General features: G+C 31.5%; 1 protein-coding gene and 1 long non-coding RNA gene across 6 annotated transcripts in view; one reads left to right on the top strand and one right to left on the bottom strand.

The window, feature by feature from the left end:
• Window positions 1–12,721, bottom strand: part of LOC146995806 (uncharacterized) — a 96,464-nt gene extending 83,743 nt beyond the window's left edge. For 2 of the 4 annotated variants that reach the window (XR_015042559.1, XR_015042560.1), the window contains exons 1-2: window positions 12,562–12,719; window positions 1,824–2,012 (exon numbers count right to left, since the gene is read on the bottom strand). This is a non-coding gene — a long non-coding RNA (uncharacterized LOC146995806). Of the gene's footprint in view, window positions 1–1,823; window positions 2,013–12,561 lie in introns of all 4 variants that reach the window. The other 2 variants (XR_015042562.1, XR_015042561.1) reach the window with 2 other exon arrangements.
• LOC146995805 (charged multivesicular body protein 5-like) overlaps window positions 1–13,741 on the top strand; it is a 216,213-nt gene that overhangs the window by 95,035 nt on the left and 107,437 nt on the right. The gene's annotated exons all lie outside the window — the stretch shown is intronic.

Raw genomic sequence — 13,741 nt, forward strand, 5'->3', positions numbered from 1 at the left:
CTCAAATAGGATGCAAGTTGTAGGAAAATGCTTTTGAAAGCAGCAAGCCGCATCAAAATCACACGACTCGAAAGTTAATGATCCATTTTGATGCGTTTTGCTGCTTTCAACTGCAAATGCATGCCCCATCATTTTGATATAAGTTTTATGTCTGTATCTCAATTAGGGTGTAATTTCGCCGGGTTGTCTGTCTATACCAGGGTTTCTTAAACTGGAGTCGCTGGACTTGCAGCAGGGGGTTGCCTAGAATTTTAGCAGTTTTGATATTTCTTTAATTTATTATAATACTTTTACAATTACCAAATATTTTTACATAATACAATACATCTTAAAATAGATATGGCAATACAGACAAAGAAAAAAAAAATGAATCCGTTTCGACGCCTTCATTTTATAATAGAAACGTTCATTTTTCTTGCTTTGCACGTGACGCTGTCATTTCATCTGTTACTTATTTAAAATGTTCACATTGTTCTATGTCTTAAAATTAGAAATTAAATGTAGTGACCTAAAACTGCAAGTGTACAAAAGAAAAAATTGACAGTTTCACTCACGCATGTGTCGGATTTGCGCAGTACTTATTGGGTTCCACAGAATTTTTGTAAATACAGTCAAAAGTAGTTAATCCGGACTCGTCGGGACTTTGGCGATTCCGGATTATAGATCATCAGTTTAAATCTGGTAAGATGGCATGCAGAAATTGTACAATTAAAAATATGAAACCGTTATTTATGAAATAAAGAACAATTATGATCTAAAGGGTATCAAAATTTACAAAAAAAAGCTTAATATTTATTTGTTTACTTTATTAAACATTTCTTTCAACAAGCACATGCGTAAAGCATACATTAAGCATAGTCGAAACTAGAAAATTGCAACCAGAAAACTATTTGATGTGTACTTGTGATATTTATAATGACAAGGAATTTGATTTAAATCATATCAAAGACGGAATACATCGAGATGAAATACTACATTTAGTAAGGAATTATAAGCCGAATAAAATAAAAACATTTGCCCTGAAGATAAGGATAGTGCTGACAAATCAACTTCCAGTTCATTGCGCGCTGCGATGTCCCCCCCGCAGAGCAGCATGAAATTGATAAACAGATTTCGGAATGGTTAAGAAACAAAGGATATGCCTTTTTCCATTTTTTGCAGCAATTCCACTTTTTGTTTAATGGACTTCGAAACATACTTTTGCTTTGTAGATCCTGTACATATTAGTAAATATATATCGGAAATTCTGTTTGACATAATCGAAAGTTCAAGCTTACTTTTATAAAATTGCTCTAACAGTCTGCAAAAAATAATAAGCCTGATCCAATTCGAAGATTAAGGAACAACGCAATCTGCAACATTAATTGAATTAGATAATTTTAGCTCAGCTTATACCGTCCGTTATACGTTAAACGCGCATGCGTAAACGTATTATGCGCATGTGCACAGGCAAAGTCACAGCCGTAAAGGTCTTACGAGCACACGTAAACGCGACGCATGCGCAGAAAGTTTGTAGCTTTGAGGTCCGGATTATAGATCATTCCGGATGATGGGTGTCTGAATTAATGACTTTTTGACTGTATTATGGCGTCCTGGGAATCGCAAAAAATTCTCAGTGGTAATAAGGTATTGCAACTGAAAAATATACTATACGTATGTATGCCTTATAGGCTTACCATCCTCGTGGTTAGAATTAGCGTTTGAATTATCCGAGATTTCATGTTGTTTTCTTTTTATATTTAACTTAAAATTATCATTAAAAGCATTAGCAAGGCTATCTAAGGGTTTTTTTAGCATACTGAGATATTTAAAAACACACTTACCCTTAAGGGGCTCCAGTACTTTCAATGTATCACAGTTTGCTTTTGCCGTAAGAGGTGTATGCTGGTCCATGTCCGATGCGACTCGTACAGCATCCAATTGTTGCTTGAGGAGACGAGTATTCTCAATCTTAGCTTCTAAGGGGATGATTTGAGTATGGAACGAGTTAAGAGAAGATTAAGAGACATATCCTAAAATAATATGTCCAATTGTATCAAAATATTAGCAGTTTACAGCTATAAGGTGAATTATTCAGTATAATGATTTTTTAATGTTGACACTGATGGCAAATTGCTGCTAGAAATTCTGTGGTTTAGAGATATATAATCGTCCAGAATATAATATTTCATCACAATTATTCTTTTTCAAAGTAAAAAAATAAAATTTACAATAAAGCTTAGAACTAACATGAAAACTAATAGATAGTTCTTGTAACTATGCAATACATCTGGATTTATATCATAAAAATATTTTTCAATAAATAATAGATCAATAAATAAGTATCTTAATATTTTATTCATACTTACGAGCCAGATGATGGGTAACAGGTATAAGAACACACCTCTATTTTCCATGCAGTGCAGAAAAATACATAGTAGCTTCATCTGCCAAACGGGTCTAGTACATTTATGCAGCATTGTTGTCTAACAAGACTCCAGGTAACTCGAGAATCATGGGAATATTCCAAGTAAACACCACTTTCCCATTGAAATTTTTAAATTTCAGTCACTTAAATCTAATATCCATACATAATTTACATAATCTTACCACATAAAAGATTAATCATTATTATAATTAAAAGATTTACTTCAAAAGATATTTTACAAATAGATATTTTAGATAGGAGAAAAACATATTTATTATATATGCCTTGTACAATGACTAGAACTTTAAGCACTTAAGTGTAACTAAGCAGATGGAACAAATAAATATAATACTGGTTTTTGAGTAAATGGAATCTAATTTCAAATTTTTAAACAAAGTAAGGGGGGTATCAAAGTATCAATATACGACAATTCCAATAATGAGTATAAGGATGGTACCTTACTCTAGATATAATATTACATGAATAATTAATTTTTATTAATCATGTATAAATATTCCTTTCTTTAGTTTTGTTAGTCAAAACATACTTTTATTTTTAATTATTAACTGTACAATGTTTGTCATTTCACAGCAAAATGCATTGTGAAGGAAATACATAAAGTCCATGCGGTGACCAGACAAAAGGACGAAAGTGCACACGACAAAAGCCCACAAAAATGACCCCACTGGGATAATTGCCCACGCGACTAATACCCACACCGATGAAAGCCCACACAGATAAAAGCCCACATAGATAGAAGGGCACGCTGATAAAAGTCCACACTAACAAAAACCCACACCGATATATACGTCATGAATAGAGATAAAATAAAAAATAAATGAATAAGAAATAATTGAACAATAAATTTAAGTAGCGGAACACATTTCATTTTCGTCTCCGGCTGAATTAAATTCCTATATATATATATAGTACAGAGAGTCAATCAAAATAATATAATTAAAAACATATACATGTATGTATCTTTGTTTTTACATTTACGCAAGAAATGGAAGTGCCTTTGTATAAGTGTGACAAAGGGAGGTGAAAGGGAATACTGGCCACACAGCTTATTTTAATTCTACAAAATTATAAGCAGTATAATATGTATGTAAATTTTCATCATATACAGAGAATAATTTATGAATAATTTAACACTACAGAAAATTTTGCATTATATGAATTTAATATGGAGAATTAAAGCCGAACTTTCATTTTAACGAAAAAAAATAAAAGTACAGTATTCTATTATGATTAAGCGCAAACACCGTTTTAATGGTGAATAAAAAGCATGGTTTCAAATAATCCAGTTAAATTTTGACAACTTGGATTTTACATAAATTAATTTCATTCCCACTTGAAATTTAATTTTTTTAATCATAATAATTACTCGTAAAATTTTTCAGGAAGTCGTAGTTATTTTGGATTTCCTGAAAATGTGTGCTGGTTTTAAGTGGGCATTCGTCTTGTGGGCTTTTGTCATGTAGTTTTCTAACTGGCCGCTGGCTATTCAGGCAGGAAACCATTGCCTTCCTTTTCTTTTGCCCCCTGCTGTGTGAAAAAGCAGTTAAAGAGAGGAGAGCCTTGCTTAATTGCTTTATTCCCTATGGAACCTGGGGCGCCAAAGAAGGCCTCAGAAGGGAGGGTGTGGCAGGAGAACAATTAAAGAGGATTTTAAATGTTTTTTGTTAGTTACCTACTAGAAAATAACATTATCTGAAATTCCGCTTGTAACTGAAGTTAACCCCTTTCTTACATTTCTTTAGTATAGTTCTTGAATAACCTTTTGTCTAAGGATTTAGTTAGAATTTCAATTATTTTAAAAATTTCAATAATTGGAAAATGAAAGGAATTAAATATTTTTTAACCATTTTTAAAGGGATAATTCACTGTTTTTGCAGTAAAACTGCAGAGTGGAAAAATATGCTAGTTCCTGATTTGATAGTGTCTCTAACAACTTTTTGATGAACTAATTAAACATGCTTGTTATATCAAAGCCATTGTTTAAAAGTAAAACTACTGAACTATTTCTAAAAACATTAAATTATTACATATATTAAAATTTACGTACAAGTAATATTTTTCATTTTAACTTTCATATGGTTGAAAACGCGAAAGTGTTTCGTCTGGTGTCCGCCGACAACATCGCGGCAAAAACATCGCGGAGAAAACAACGCAAGGCGAAAACGTCGTGCTACAAAACATCGTGGGAGAACACATCGCAAAGAGAAAAACATCGCAGTTCTAAAACATCGTGGTACAAAATATCGTCGTCGAAAATAAAGCGGTTCAAAAACTTCGCAATTTAAAAACATAGTCGTCGAAAATATCGTGATAAAAAATAAAGTATCTACAAATCATCGCATGACGATAACATCGCAGACATGCTTTAATAACTGTAAATGGATATTCCCATAATGATTCGTGAGCGCAAGAGGGTAAGAAGGATAATTTTTACTTTCATATTTTTTATTAATACATTTTTGCTGAGAAAATAAAAAGGAAACTTAAGCATAGAAAATTAATGCAACTTATAGCACTTAATAGAATTTTAAATCGACATAGTTAACTAACAAAGACCATAATAAATTATTTTTAATAAAGATTTTACAGGTAATTTTTCATAAAAAGTATAATCTATTAAGTTGCATTTAATTTTCTATGCTTAAGTTTCCTTCTTATTTTTTCAGCAAAAATTTATTAGTTAATAAAAAAATGTGAAAGTAAAAATTATCCTTCCTTACATCACTTGCGCTCACAAATCATTATGGGAATATCCATTTACAGTTATTAAAGCCTGAAAAAAGCATGTCTGCGATGTTATCGTCATGCGATGATTAATAGATACTTTATTTTTTACCACGATATTTTCGACGGCGATATTTTTAAACTGCGAAGTTTTTGAACCGCTTTATTTTCGACGACGATGTTTTGTACCACGATCTTTTAGAACTGCGATGTTTTCTCCCACGATGTTTTCGCCTTGCGTTGTTTTCTCCGCGATGTTTTCGTCCGCGATGTTTTCGGCTGTAACCGTTTCGTCTTTACTCGAGTTATAAGTTAAAGCCAAACCGGCAATTCTAGTCAGGCCAAATATTTCCGCGAATAGAAGGAATTATGAACCAATGCTGATATTGAAAGAACTTATTCTTACGAAGCATTTTAGTCAATTCAATTTGGAGTAAAAATCAATTACTGTAGAGAAATCCTATTTAACTCAAGTAATCGTCCCCGACACTTTGATGTTTATGCATTTGAGTACTATATTATTTGTAGAAATTAAACATTGGAAATTGTCATTATGAAATCGAATTCAAAGTAAAGTTGAAATAAACATAGAAGATTATAAAAAAAGATAAATAATGCAAAATTTGTAAAAACAAATCAAAGACAATATAAAAATAATATAAAAAATAATATAGAAAATAATATAAATAAGATCAGTGAATGTACATGAACATATAAAGGCCAGAAAAGGTATTAAGTAACTGTCTATTAGCTCTTGGACAGTGAAAATGCTTTTTTCCTTTCTTAAATTCTTAATCATTGCGACACGACAATTAGCCAGAAATTAATTAATTTCCATTCACTAGTATTTTCAAAAAAATCTTAACAGATGGTGTCTCTCAGATAAGAACTCCACAAAATACATCCCTCAAGAATTCCAAGTCCCACCCACTACCATAAATTGCTTCAAGTTTTACCGACTGATATTATTCAAAGCCCCTACTGCCGTTAAGAATTTTCGGACACCCTACACTTCTGAGTCAGACACGAAGAGAACACTTTGCCAACTCCCCCACTAGAAAGAATGTAAGTTACTTAATACCTTTTCTGGCCTTTATATCTTCCTGTACATTCACTGTTCTTATTATATATTATTTTCTATATTATTTTTTATATTATTTTTATATTGTCTTTGATTTGTTTTTACAAATTATGCATTATTTATCTTTTTTTATAATCTTCTATGTTTATTTCAACTTTACTTTGAATTCGATTTCATAATGACAATTTCCAATGTTTAATTTCTACAAATAATATGGTACTCAAATGCATAAACGTGAAAGTGTCGGGGACGATTACTCGAGTTAAATAGGATTTCTCTACAGTAATTGATTTTTACTCCAAATTGAATTGACTAAAATGCTTCATAAGAATAAGTTCTTTGAATATCAGCATTGGTTCATAATTCCTTCTATTCGCGGAAATATTTGGCCTGACTAGAATTGCCGGTTTGGCTTTAACTTATAACTCGAGTAAAGACGAAACACTTTCGTATTTACGTATTTTTATCAATTATTGTTCATTGAACGGGAGTTGGTTTGTTCCCCTTGAAAAGTCAACTAATTTCCGATCAATGACAATGATTACATGTTTTAATTTTTCCTTTTACAATTGAAATTTTATTCTTCATGATGATTTAACTTCAGTCCCCGTTAAAACATTATTAACATTTTGCTTTCAAATTACTTCAAAACATCTTTCAAAATATAACTTACCAGTATGGATGCACGCTTTTAAAATAATTCTACTTTAATTAAACTTAGGAGATAATATAATCAATTAATCAATACTGTTTAGGAAATAAATTATTATATATATATATATATATATATATATGCGGGAGAAAGGAAAAATAAGCAATGCCCTCTTCGAGACTCGAGCCTGGATCTTTCGAATACGAGCCGATTGTACTAACCGTTACACCATGAAGGCATTCTAGAAGGAGGGAGAAAATACCTTATTTACTCCCCCTTTTAAAGGCCACTGGGTATTAGGGGACCCAGTCGTCAAATCTTGGTGGAGAAGAATCATCATCCACCACCTTTTTTTTAGTTCAGGCATCATGCAGGAGATATGAAAATTTAGCAATGTGCTTGCCTGGACTCTTAACTTGAACCTCTCGAATACGCGCCGAGTGTGCTAACCATTACACCGCGAAGGCATGCTGGAAGGAGGGAGAAAATACTATCCTGTTATGTATTATTTCAGCCTGTACTGTCAATTCTACTTTCCGCTTCCTCACCCGGATGTAAATAAGTTAGTAAGTAAACATGTTTAGAATGCAAATGAGTGAAGAGTATTTATGGCGAAGCTTTTGCGATTGAAAGGAATTGCGAGAATTGGCTATGTCAACTTTTGCTGTCAGGGTTTAGCCGTTGCATTAAGTGCACCAGTAAGTTAATTTTCTGAAAAGGCCTGTTAGGCTAATCTTGAAATCCTCTATTTATTACCTTGAAAATTTAGGTTTATTGGTTGTGCTGATGCTTTAGCAACTCAATATTTTGTCGATTGAGTTGTTAAAATATCAACACAACAATTTAAGTATTGTTGTATGGTTGTGCTGAAACTTTAGCAACTCATTCGTCAATACTGAGTAGCTAAAGTATCAGCACATCTGTACAACAATATTTAAATGTAAGCAGTAAGCATAAATATGCAGAATGAAATAAGCTTTGTAAACAATTTTATAGCTAACTTAATTTTGATAGCAAACACTCATGTAAACAGATCATGTTTGCAAACACGCCCTAAAAGAACATCATCTACATCATGCCTTTATCTACTGCAATATGCAATGTCCTGAAAGATGATGCCTGTACCAATACAATAAATAATGCCATAAAACATATACATGTACAACTGTGTATCGCTATATATATCATGTAATGTAATGCATTTTAATTTAACGCCCGACGGTGCAGAACTTGCGGTGTTGGCTGGAGTCACAATTTCATTGTGACTCGAAGACGCCGGAATGTTGTTGTTTTTCTAGTTTGTGTTTAGAGCTAATGTGTACTTACTTCAGGTAAATATTAGGTGGCTCCTTTACTTCTACGTAACATAACATCACAAGCAGTAGTCTATATGTTAAGCACAAGGTGTACTCTTGAATAAAAGGTTTCAACCTTTAACCTTATTCTATTGTTACTGAACATCAAGTTGATTAGTGAGTTTGGTTTGGTTTAGTGTATGTGAGCACAGCAAAGCCTCGAGGGCTATCTGCCTGAGTAGAGGGATGCCTTCGTGGAAGTCTTTCTAAGAGATACTGGCTCATGTACAAATTACACATGGGGAAAACTACGAAACGGCCCATGCAGTCAGCCCGTCTGCGGGATTGGAAACTCTGACTGAACTTCCAGTGTTCCACGACTTTACCGCTTGGCGGACTCTTTTGACTAGTGAGAAGTCACCAGCAATCTTACAGAAGGTCATTGACAGTTTGCATGCTCCTGTGAAGGATTATAACTTGTTTGTTAGCTCCATTCTTGAAGCTAACATTCAAACATAAAATTCTATGTTTTACTGGGGTTAGTTTCATAAAAAAAATTTCTATTGATTTCAAAAGAGAAAAAAAAATTGAGCATTTTTTGAGATAAGAATAGTTGAGATAAGCAGTATGCATAACAACTTACATATGTTACATTCTAAACGTGAAAAAAAATTTTTTGATTGGTAGAACGTATCTCATCTAAGACTTAATCATTTATTTTGGATTCGCAAAACTTTCTAGACATTGTTCCTTTGAAAATAAATCTGAGAAAAAGTTCAAATATCAGAAAAAATAAATAATTAGTTAGACAAATAAAAATTAATAAATAATGGAGTAAAAGCTGTACATTAAGCAAGCGTCAGTCATCCAATTCTCAAGCTTTTCATGTAGGCACAAGGCTCAACAGCGGCTAAGCGGTAAAAAACATGGAGGTAGGAAGTAAGATGGAGTCGCCCTAAACAAGTTTCTCCGTACCCTGCTCTGAAGCACCGGCGATCCCTACGTGGTGACCAAAAAATTGGGTCATTTACCATTGAGTTCTATGGGATTTGACGCGTTCTGGTGTAAATATTTTGTAATTACGTCGCAAATATACATATAAATGTATATATTTTCTTTTTCTACAACACTTCAGAGTCCTAAGTATGTGAAAACAACATATTTTTAAACAGCATTTCATTCTGAACTGAATTAAATGCTATACTTTTAACAGGACGGTTTAATTTGAATGAAATATTTTCACAAGTTTTCGTTAATTACATTAGGAAAAAAAATAAAGGTAATTCGATTTTATTCGGTTAAGGTACAAAAATTAAGATCAAAGTTTATTGTATTATTAATATTAAAATTATGCATTATTTCTTTTCTATTTATAGAGCTTCTTCCTAAAATTCTTTCTTAAATATGACATGGTTTTTTGGCTTCTTTTAAATCGAAAAATGTAAGTCAATTTATAATTAATGCTCTATTCGGTTCATTTTAAATTAGAGAATTATTAGGAATTAGCGAAAAGGGAATAATTCTTTTAATTATACTTATCAGATTTTTTTTTTTTTTTACCCTTCATTTCAACAATACATATTCCAAAACTCTTTATTACGTTCTTAAGTGCACATCTCATAGCATTTGCTTTACAATACCTTTTAGCAGATTGCTTTCCAATACGAACAATTCTTGCTTAAATAGTTTTATAACGTATTTGTCAACAGGATTTCAATTTATGTTTACAATTCAATATTAAAGTTATTATATATTTAGATAACATTTATAATCATTATAAATTAGATACATTTAATCATTAGATTTCTTCACAGTACTTTCACAGTTGTTTATAAGTGAATAAATTCTTCATTTCAAATACATTTATAAATAATTTAATGAATATTTAAGTATTTTGTCAAAGGCAGATATATGCTTTTTGCAAGCACGTGCATAAATACCCATACATATTTCCTATTTATCATTTCCGGCATGTGCAAATCTTTAATTTCTGTGCATTCACTATATTTTTCGTGTAAAGTAATTTACACTAATTTAGCATACACCCGAAAGTTTTACATAAAAAATATATATGAATATAATTTGAATGAAAATTATAAGTATTATTTTTAATACCCACTCAAAGGTCAGTTTTTCTTCAAAATTCCTCCACGATGGCATCTATCTCTTTAGGCAGATAGCCCTTGCATGCGTTACTCTATTTAATAAAATCTTAATCTGACCTATGTGCCTAATTACAAATATTTTAACATACATAATTTTATATTTACATTTAGCCATCAAGTTTCAAACTTTTCAAATCTTCTAGAAAATAAATTTTGGCAGATCTCTTTTAGCAATTTTCTTAAAATCTATATTTTTGTAGTGCAACAGCTTAGAATTTTATAAAACAAATTCATAATCAAAATCGCTGTTGTTAGTTATCGAAAAATAACCAAGATGCGATTTTTGCGTAAATGTCAGTAAACTATACAAATTGCTATTATCCATCACACTATGAATGTTTCTTTCATGCGAAAGTGTCCCTTTTTCGATTTCTATGGAACTGTCGTGTGTCGAAATACTATCAGAATCTTGTCAAGCGAGCTTCTGAATGTAAACAAAGAACACCCCGTCTGGTGACCCAAGCTTCAAAGCAGTGCTTCACTTCTACCGCGGAATGGCCCCTCCTCCCTTTCCTACCTCCATGCTAAAAAACGCTGAACACTGGTAGCTCGGTCCGGGGTTTAAATTCCGATGGAAAGGCTGACAGCATGGGCACTTTCGTGGTTTTCCCCTTGCGTAACATGTGTACGAGCGAGTTTCCTTTAAAATGTCCTCCACGAAGGCATGCCTTCCCTTGGCTTAGTGTCATTTCGTCTTTTCTCTTTTCATGCCGAGTTTGAAATAGTGTCGTTCGTCTGCTGCCATTCGCACTTATTCTGTCTTTCCCATTTCACTCGTTGTTCGAAAAGTCACATTATGATTAAGAAAAGATATTATTCAAACGAACTGACCCTTACTACTTTGACCTAAGTTAGCCTTTGTGTTCTAATATTTATTAAACATTTTCTTTAGATAAATTTATTCTGAGCAGAATAATGAATTTCAGACATGTTCAAGAGGTGTGTGTTTGAATGTAATTCCATTTTTGTCATATAGTGTCTTTTTTTTCAATTTCACATACTTCTAAATAAAAATAGAACACCTGTTCCTCTGCTTTGACAGAAAATCAAAATGTAGCAAGTGTATAACGAAGATGTACATGTTTTATTAAAAATATAGCGAGCCCTCTATAACGCAACCGTTCATGGTTTTAAAGGATTTTGGTTGTAGATATGGTGATCTTAGAAATGTGATATTCACTGGCAATGTTTGTTTATGTTCACAAAAAATACAGGTTTCTTTCAAAAGGTGACCTCTTAGAAATGTCGTCAATAGATATAATTCACTGTAATTATTTTCTAATGGATAATGGAATTAATTTAATCTAATGTCTAGAAAACAGCTATTTACCGTAGGGAGATTTAAAAGCACTATAACTGTAATTAAGAGCACTGTAATTGTTCCTTCGCAATCAGCTGTAATATAAGATTAGCTGGTTTCTGTGTATTTTTCATGTTATGTAACTGATATCCATAAATCTTGAACAAATATACAGCAAATGCAAGAGAAATTATTAAAAAATTACAATTTGAAACATTAATACTATTTTTCTATTACTATATATAATACTATTAATGAATGATGAATTTATATAATATGTATACTTAGAATCTAAAAGCGATGAACTTTGATGACTCTATAAATATATATTTATGTAGTTACAAAATTTTATTAGATGTTATTATATGCATAGTTCTTTATAATCTTCCCAATCTCTAATGAAATGTTACATATTTATTACTACAGTTTGAGATGATTTTACTTAAATTTGTAGATATGCTGACTTCTGAGAGTTGTTCCATCCCCACCCAAAATAAATAAATAAATAAAATAAAAATTAAAAACACTATTCCGAATTGCTGTAGTTTAAAGATTAAGAGGTTACATTTGGAATTCATTTTTTTGACAGGGTGTCAGCTGACAATTTTAATTTATTCTGAAGTCCAAAAGAAACTATTTCTAGAAAATCACCAAATTATAATTGTTACATTCAAAAAAGCTTTCAGTGAGAAATATGTTTAAACTTTGATAATAAGCTCAGTCTAAAGTAAAGAATAAAGTATCTCTTAGCCAAGTTTTCATTGTGCTTAACTGTTTTAATATTCCTAAACTAAAAAGGAACTAAAATGAACTAAAGGAAAAACTAAAAAGAAATTTAAAAAAAAAAAAAAAATCTGAAATGTTTCAGATTTTAAATTACGTCCGAAGGGGCGTTTTTTAACATTTTGTGTGTTACCTTTCTTTATCAAATATCATGTTCCTCGCACTTAAACCATAAGATCCAGTGCAACAGCAATATCGCAAAATACTCGTAGTTTTAAAACGAGCATATCTTTAGAATTTCCGATACAGAGACTCACGCGCTGGAGATAAAAATGTTTTTTCTGCACAACGTTGCCATTGCTCGCTTTGAAATCCTTGAGTTTGTTAATCAAAAATTCGTCAAAGTTTTAAAAAATAGGAAATCAATCATAAAACAAATTTCAAATTTCAAATTTGGTCTTCCACATGCTCATATTCGTTGGAGGATTACGTTATTCAAAATTCGATGACTCTATGTACCATTGTTTTATCACAATACGAGAAATATACATACATTTATGCAGATTTTTCATTATTTAATTTCTTCAAATATAATGCAGGACTCTAACATTTTGTGGCAACAGTTTGAAAAGTGAACCGACGTTTATGAGTCCGACGCAAAATGCCAAAACGAAACTAATAGTCCTTCGGGATTCAAATCCCTTTGGACTAAAAATAAAATTCAAGTGTTTTTAATTAAAAAGTTAATGGTTTTAATAATGAAACATAATTATATTTAATCTCAGTCATATTACCTTAAAAATGGCATGTGAGAAACTCCGCAATGATATTTTTCATTTTCACATACTCATACCAAAGTTAAATAAGTAAATAAATAATAAAATGCAATTTCAGATTTATCATCCAAACGTTATAGCTAATCACTTAATCAGAGAGTATAAAGTTTGCTTTCAATGTAATAAATTAAACAAATAAAGAAGTGATAAAATACAAACTAGACATATATTTGAAACATTGAAATTCAGATTTGAGTACTCCATTTATTATAGTTAAAATTATAAATACACGATTTAGTAATAAAAAAATAAGCCCCTTTTATCGGCGTGTGCTTATATCTGTGTGGACTTTTATCAATGTGCGCTTTCATCGCTGTGGGTATTTGTCGCATGGTCAATTATCATAGTGGGCCTTTTTTTTTTTTTTGTGGGCTTTTGTCTGTTAACCAGTCCATGCATATCATTAAAGCTTCTTTTGATAAACATTAAACATAACAGTAAATGGCAAAAAATAAAAATTATCTAATATAAAGTATAACTGTGTGTGTCAGTAAGATAGAATAAGAAACAGACTGTTGTTTAATGCAATGAATAAGT

The sequence above is a fragment of the Stegodyphus dumicola genome, chromosome 8, assembly GCF_044657685.1.
Source record: "Stegodyphus dumicola isolate Sdum_Otavi_A_Nest chromosome 8, ASM4465768v1".
NCBI lineage: Eukaryota > Metazoa > Arthropoda > Arachnida > Araneae > Eresidae > Stegodyphus > Stegodyphus dumicola.